The 5,000-nt window shown below is 44.7% G+C and overlaps 15 non-coding genes and 1 pseudogene across 15 annotated transcripts in view; all 16 read left to right on the forward strand.

Annotated features, from left to right (window-relative positions):
- The window catches only part of LOC115184805 (5S ribosomal RNA), a 119-nt gene extending 44 nt beyond the window's left edge, over positions 1-75 (forward strand). The window contains exon 1 of the ribosomal RNA XR_003874631.1: positions 1-75. This exon is cut by the window's left edge and continues 44 nt beyond it. This is a non-coding gene — a ribosomal RNA (5S ribosomal RNA).
- A 161-nt stretch (positions 76-236) lies between these two features.
- Positions 237-355, forward strand: LOC115184817 (5S ribosomal RNA). Its single transcript, XR_003874642.1, has one exon. It is a non-coding gene; the product is annotated as a 5S ribosomal RNA (ribosomal RNA).
- Positions 356-516: 161 nt separating this feature from the next.
- Positions 517-635, forward strand: LOC115184828 (5S ribosomal RNA). Its single transcript, XR_003874653.1, has one exon. It is a non-coding gene; the product is annotated as a 5S ribosomal RNA (ribosomal RNA).
- A 161-nt stretch (positions 636-796) lies between these two features.
- On the forward strand, positions 797-915 carry LOC115184839 (5S ribosomal RNA). The gene has a single exon (XR_003874661.1). It is a non-coding gene; the product is annotated as a 5S ribosomal RNA (ribosomal RNA).
- A 161-nt stretch (positions 916-1,076) lies between these two features.
- Positions 1,077-1,195, forward strand: LOC115184850 (5S ribosomal RNA). Its single transcript, XR_003874662.1, has one exon. It is a non-coding gene; the product is annotated as a 5S ribosomal RNA (ribosomal RNA).
- A 161-nt stretch (positions 1,196-1,356) lies between these two features.
- LOC115184863 (5S ribosomal RNA) lies at positions 1,357-1,475 on the forward strand. The gene has a single exon (XR_003874663.1). It is a non-coding gene; the product is annotated as a 5S ribosomal RNA (ribosomal RNA).
- A 161-nt stretch (positions 1,476-1,636) lies between these two features.
- Positions 1,637-1,755, forward strand: LOC115184666 (5S ribosomal RNA). The gene has a single exon (XR_003874496.1). It is a non-coding gene; the product is annotated as a 5S ribosomal RNA (ribosomal RNA).
- A 409-nt stretch (positions 1,756-2,164) lies between these two features.
- LOC115184875 (5S ribosomal RNA) lies at positions 2,165-2,283 on the forward strand. The gene has a single exon (XR_003874664.1). It is a non-coding gene; the product is annotated as a 5S ribosomal RNA (ribosomal RNA).
- A 161-nt stretch (positions 2,284-2,444) lies between these two features.
- On the forward strand, positions 2,445-2,563 carry LOC115184882 (5S ribosomal RNA). The gene has a single exon (XR_003874665.1). It is a non-coding gene; the product is annotated as a 5S ribosomal RNA (ribosomal RNA).
- A 161-nt stretch (positions 2,564-2,724) lies between these two features.
- LOC115184883 (5S ribosomal RNA) lies at positions 2,725-2,843 on the forward strand. The gene has a single exon (XR_003874666.1). It is a non-coding gene; the product is annotated as a 5S ribosomal RNA (ribosomal RNA).
- A 161-nt stretch (positions 2,844-3,004) lies between these two features.
- Positions 3,005-3,123, forward strand: LOC115184885 (5S ribosomal RNA). The gene has a single exon (XR_003874667.1). It is a non-coding gene; the product is annotated as a 5S ribosomal RNA (ribosomal RNA).
- A 409-nt stretch (positions 3,124-3,532) lies between these two features.
- Positions 3,533-3,651, forward strand: LOC115184663 (5S ribosomal RNA). Its single transcript, XR_003874494.1, has one exon. It is a non-coding gene; the product is annotated as a 5S ribosomal RNA (ribosomal RNA).
- A 161-nt stretch (positions 3,652-3,812) lies between these two features.
- On the forward strand, positions 3,813-3,931 carry LOC115184887 (5S ribosomal RNA). The gene has a single exon (XR_003874669.1). It is a non-coding gene; the product is annotated as a 5S ribosomal RNA (ribosomal RNA).
- A 161-nt stretch (positions 3,932-4,092) lies between these two features.
- Positions 4,093-4,212, forward strand: LOC115184726 (5S ribosomal RNA). The gene has a single exon (XR_003874555.1). It is a non-coding gene; the product is annotated as a 5S ribosomal RNA (ribosomal RNA).
- A 409-nt stretch (positions 4,213-4,621) lies between these two features.
- LOC115184785 (5S ribosomal RNA) lies at positions 4,622-4,740 on the forward strand. Its single transcript, XR_003874611.1, has one exon. It is a non-coding gene; the product is annotated as a 5S ribosomal RNA (ribosomal RNA).
- A 161-nt stretch (positions 4,741-4,901) lies between these two features.
- LOC115184836 (uncharacterized) overlaps positions 4,902-5,000 on the forward strand; it is a 118-nt pseudogene continuing 19 nt past the window's right edge.

Genomic DNA, 5,000 nt, shown 5'->3' on the forward strand with positions numbered 1-5,000 from the left:
TCGGAAGCTAAGCAGGGTCGGGCCTGGTTAGTACTTGGATGGGAGACCGCCTGGGAATACCAGGTGCTGTAAGCTTTTTGTCCACGAGGGTGTGCTCTTACACTATTTCATCAGCAACACTGCCTTGTAGTAAGCATTTAATGATGAATTGACTAAATGCAGCTTCCTGCTGCAAAATGCAGTCTGTTTATCAGACTCACTTTGACTATATATGTTGTACCAAGAGATTGTTTATCGTTTACGGCCATACCAGCCTGGGTACGCCCGATCTCGTCTGATCTCGGAAGCTAAGCAGGGTCGGGCCTGGTTAGTACTTGGATGGGAGACCGCCTGGGAATACCAGGTGCTGTAAGCTTTTTGTCCACGAGGGTGTGCTCTTACACTATTTCATCAGCAACACTGCCTTGTAGTAAGCATTTAATGATGAATTGACTAAATGCAGCTTCCTGCTGCAAAATGCAGTCTGTTTATCAGACTCACTTTGACTATATATGTTGTACCAAGAGATTGTTTATCGTTTACGGCCATACCAGCCTGGGTACGCCCGATCTCGTCTGATCTCGGAAGCTAAGCAGGGTCGGGCCTGGTTAGTACTTGGATGGGAGACCGCCTGGGAATACCAGGTGCTGTAAGCTTTTTGTCCACGAGGGTGTGCTCTTACACTATTTCATCAGCAACACTGCCTTGTAGTAAGCATTTAATGATGAATTGACTAAATGCAGCTTCCTGCTGCAAAATGCAGTCTGTTTATCAGACTCACTTTGACTATATATGTTGTACCAAGAGATTGTTTATCGTTTACGGCCATACCAGCCTGGGTACGCCCGATCTCGTCTGATCTCGGAAGCTAAGCAGGGTCGGGCCTGGTTAGTACTTGGATGGGAGACCGCCTGGGAATACCAGGTGCTGTAAGCTTTTTGTCCACGAGGGTGTGCTCTTACACTATTTCATCAGCAACACTGCCTTGTAGTAAGCATTTAATGATGAATTGACTAAATGCAGCTTCCTGCTGCAAAATGCAGTCTGTTTATCAGACTCACTTTGACTATATATGTTGTACCAAGAGATTGTTTATCGTTTACGGCCATACCAGCCTGGGTACGCCCGATCTCGTCTGATCTCGGAAGCTAAGCAGGGTCGGGCCTGGTTAGTACTTGGATGGGAGACCGCCTGGGAATACCAGGTGCTGTAAGCTTTTTGTCCACGAGGGTGTGCTCTTACACTATTTCATCAGCAACACTGCCTTGTAGTAAGCATTTAATGATGAATTGACTAAATGCAGCTTCCTGCTGCAAAATGCAGTCTGTTTATCAGACTCACTTTGACTATATATGTTGTACCAAGAGATTGTTTATCGTTTACGGCCATACCAGCCTGGGTACGCCCGATCTCGTCTGATCTCGGAAGCTAAGCAGGGTCGGGCCTGGTTAGTACTTGGATGGGAGACCGCCTGGGAATACCAGGTGCTGTAAGCTTTTTGTCCACGAGGGTGTGCTCTTACACTATTTCATCAGCAACACTGCCTTGTAGTAAGCATTTAATGATGAATTGACTAAATGCAGCTTCCTGCTGCAAAATGCAGTCTGTTTATCAGACTCACTTTGACTATATATGTTGTACCAAGAGATTGTTTATCGTTTACGGCCATACCAGCCTGGGTACGCCCGATCTCGTCTGATCTCGGAAGCTAAGCAGGGTCGGGCCTGGTTAGTACTTGGATGGGAGACCTCCTGGGAATACCAGGTGCTGTAAGCTTTTTGTCCACGAGGGTGTGCTCTTACACTATTTCATCAGCAACACTGCCTTGTAGTAAGCATTTAATGATGAATTGACTAAATGCAGCTTCCTGCCTTTTTAATAGGATCAAAGTTCCGTGTGTTGTCAGTTAGCATCTGCCTTGTATTTATAAGACAAATAATAATATTGTTGCTGAATGCAGCTTGTGTGTGCTTTGTGCTCCCTTACCCTGTTCAAATGATGAAAAGAAATAAAGTTTGTATTTTATCCAACTACCTGTGCTATAAAGTGATGGCTACAGTGTTTGTAATTTCTTCTACTTTTTCAGTGACACAAAGTTCAAGCTGCTTATCTAATTGGTGAAAATGCAATGTCTGTTTATCAGACTCACTTTGACTATATATGTTGTACCAAGAGATTGTTTATCGTTTACGGCCATACCAGCCTGGGTACGCCCGATCTCGTCTGATCTCGGAAGCTAAGCAGGGTCGGGCCTGGTTAGTACTTGGATGGGAGACCGCCTGGGAATACCAGGTGCTGTAAGCTTTTTGTCCACGAGGGTGTGCTCTTACACTATTTCATCAGCAACACTGCCTTGTAGTAAGCATTTAATGATGAATTGACTAAATGCAGCTTCCTGCTGCAAAATGCAGTCTGTTTATCAGACTCACTTTGACTATATATGTTGTACCAAGAGATTGTTTATCGTTTACGGCCATACCAGCCTGGGTACGCCCGATCTCGTCTGATCTCGGAAGCTAAGCAGGGTCGGGCCTGGTTAGTACTTGGATGGGAGACCGCCTGGGAATACCAGGTGCTGTAAGCTTTTTGTCCACGAGGGTGTGCTCTTACACTATTTCATCAGCAACACTGCCTTGTAGTAAGCATTTAATGATGAATTGACTAAATGCAGCTTCCTGCTGCAAAATGCAGTCTGTTTATCAGACTCACTTTGACTATATATGTTGTACCAAGAGATTGTTTATCGTTTACGGCCATACCAGCCTGGGTACGCCCGATCTCGTCTGATCTCGGAAGCTAAGCAGGGTCGGGCCTGGTTAGTACTTGGATGGGAGACCGCCTGGGAATACCAGGTGCTGTAAGCTTTGTGTCCACGAGGGTGTGCTCTTACACTATTTCATCAGCAACACTGCCTTGTAGTAAGCATTTAATGATGAATTGACTAAATGCAGCTTCCTGCTGCAAAATGCAGTCTGTTTATCAGACTCACTTTGACTATATATGTTGTACCAAGAGATTGTTTATCGTTTACGGCCATACCAGCCTGGGTACGCCCGATCTCGTCTGATCTCGGAAGCTAAGCAGGGTCGGGCCTGGTTAGTACTTGGATGGGAGACCGCCTGGGAATACCAGGTGCTGTAAGCTTTTTGTCCACGAGGGTGTGCTCTTACACTATTTCATCAGCAACACTGCCTTGTAGTAAGCATTTAATGATGAATTGACTAAATGCAGCTTCCTGCCTTTTTAATAGGATCAAAGTTCCGTGTGTTGTCAGTTAGCATCTGCCTTGTATTTATAAGACAAATAATAATATTGTTGCTGAATGCAGCTTGTGTGTGCTTTGTGCTCCCTTACCCTGTTCAAATGATGAAAAGAAATAAAGTTTGTATTTTATCCAACTACCTGTGCTATAAAGTGATGGCTACAGTGTTTGTAATTTCTTCTACTTTTTCAGTGACACAAAGTTCAAGCTGCTTATCTAATTGGTGAAAATGCAATGTCTGTTTATCAGACTCACTTTGACTATATATGTTGTACCAAGAGATTGTTTATCGTTTATGGCCATACCAGCCTGGGTACGCCCGATCTCGTCTGATCTCGGAAGCTAAGCAGGGTCGGGCCTGGTTAGTACTTGGATGGGAGACCGCCTGGGAATACCAGGTGCTGTAAGCTTTTTGTCCACGAGGGTGTGCTCTTACACTATTTCATCAGCAACACTGCCTTGTAGTAAGCATTTAATGATGAATTGACTAAATGCAGCTTCCTGCTGCAAAATGCAGTCTGTTTATCAGACTCACTTTGACTATATATGTTGTACCAAGAGATTGTTTATCGTTTACGGCCATACCAGCCTGGGTACGCCCGATCTCGTCTGATCTCGGAAGCTAAGCAGGGTCGGGCCTGGTTAGTACTTGGATGGGAGACCGCCTGGGAATACCAGGTGCTGTAAGCTTTTTGTCCACGAGGGTGTGCTCTTACACTATTTCATCAGCAACACTGCCTTGTAGTAAGCATTTAATGATGAATTGACTAAATGCAGCTTCCTGCTGCAAAATGCAGTCTGTTTATCAGACTCACTTTGACTATATATGTTGTACCAAGAGATTGTTTATCGTTTACGGCCATACCAGCCTGGGTACGCCCGATCTCGTCTGATCTCGGAAGCTAAGCCGGGTTCGGGCCTGGTTAGTACTTGGATGGGAGACCGCCTGGGAATACCAGGTGCTGTAAGCTTTTTGTCCACGAGGGTGTGCTCTTACACTATTTCATCAGCAACACTGCCTTGTAGTAAGCATTTAATGATGAATTGACTAAATGCAGCTTCCTGCCTTTTTAATAGGATCAAAGTTCCGTGTGTTGTCAGTTAGCATCTGCCTTGTATTTATAAGACAAATAATAATATTGTTGCTGAATGCAGCTTGTGTGTGCTTTGTGCTCCCTTACCCTGTTCAAATGATGAAAATAAATAAAGTTTGTATTTTATCCAACTACCTGTGCTATAAAGTGATGGCTACAGTGTTTGTAATTTCTTCTACTTTTTCAGTGACACAAAGTTCAAGCTGCTTATCTAATTGGTGAAAATGCAATGTCTGTTTATCAGACTCACTTTGACTATATATGTTGTACCAAGAGATTGTTTATCGTTTACGGCCATACCAGCCTGGGTACGCCCGATGTCGTCTGATCTCGGAAGCTAAGCAGGGTCGGGCCTGGTTAGTACTTGGATGGGAGACCGCCTGGGAATACCAGGTGCTGTAAGCTTTTTGTCCACGAGGGTGTGCTCTTACACTATTTCATCAGCAACACTGCCTTGTAGTAAGCATTTAATGATGAATTGACTAAATGCAGCTTCCTGCTGCAAAATGCAGTCTGTTTATCAGACTCACTTTGACTATATATGTTGTACCAAGAGATTGTTTATCGTTTACGGCCATACCAGCCTGGGTACGCCTGATCTCGTCTGATCTCGGAAGCTAAGCAGGGTCGGCCTGGTTAGTACTTGGATGGGAGACCGCCTGGGA

The sequence above is a fragment of the Salmo trutta genome, unplaced genomic scaffold (assembly GCF_901001165.1).
Source record: "Salmo trutta unplaced genomic scaffold, fSalTru1.1, whole genome shotgun sequence".
Classification (NCBI taxonomy): Eukaryota; Metazoa; Chordata; class Actinopteri; order Salmoniformes; family Salmonidae; genus Salmo; species Salmo trutta.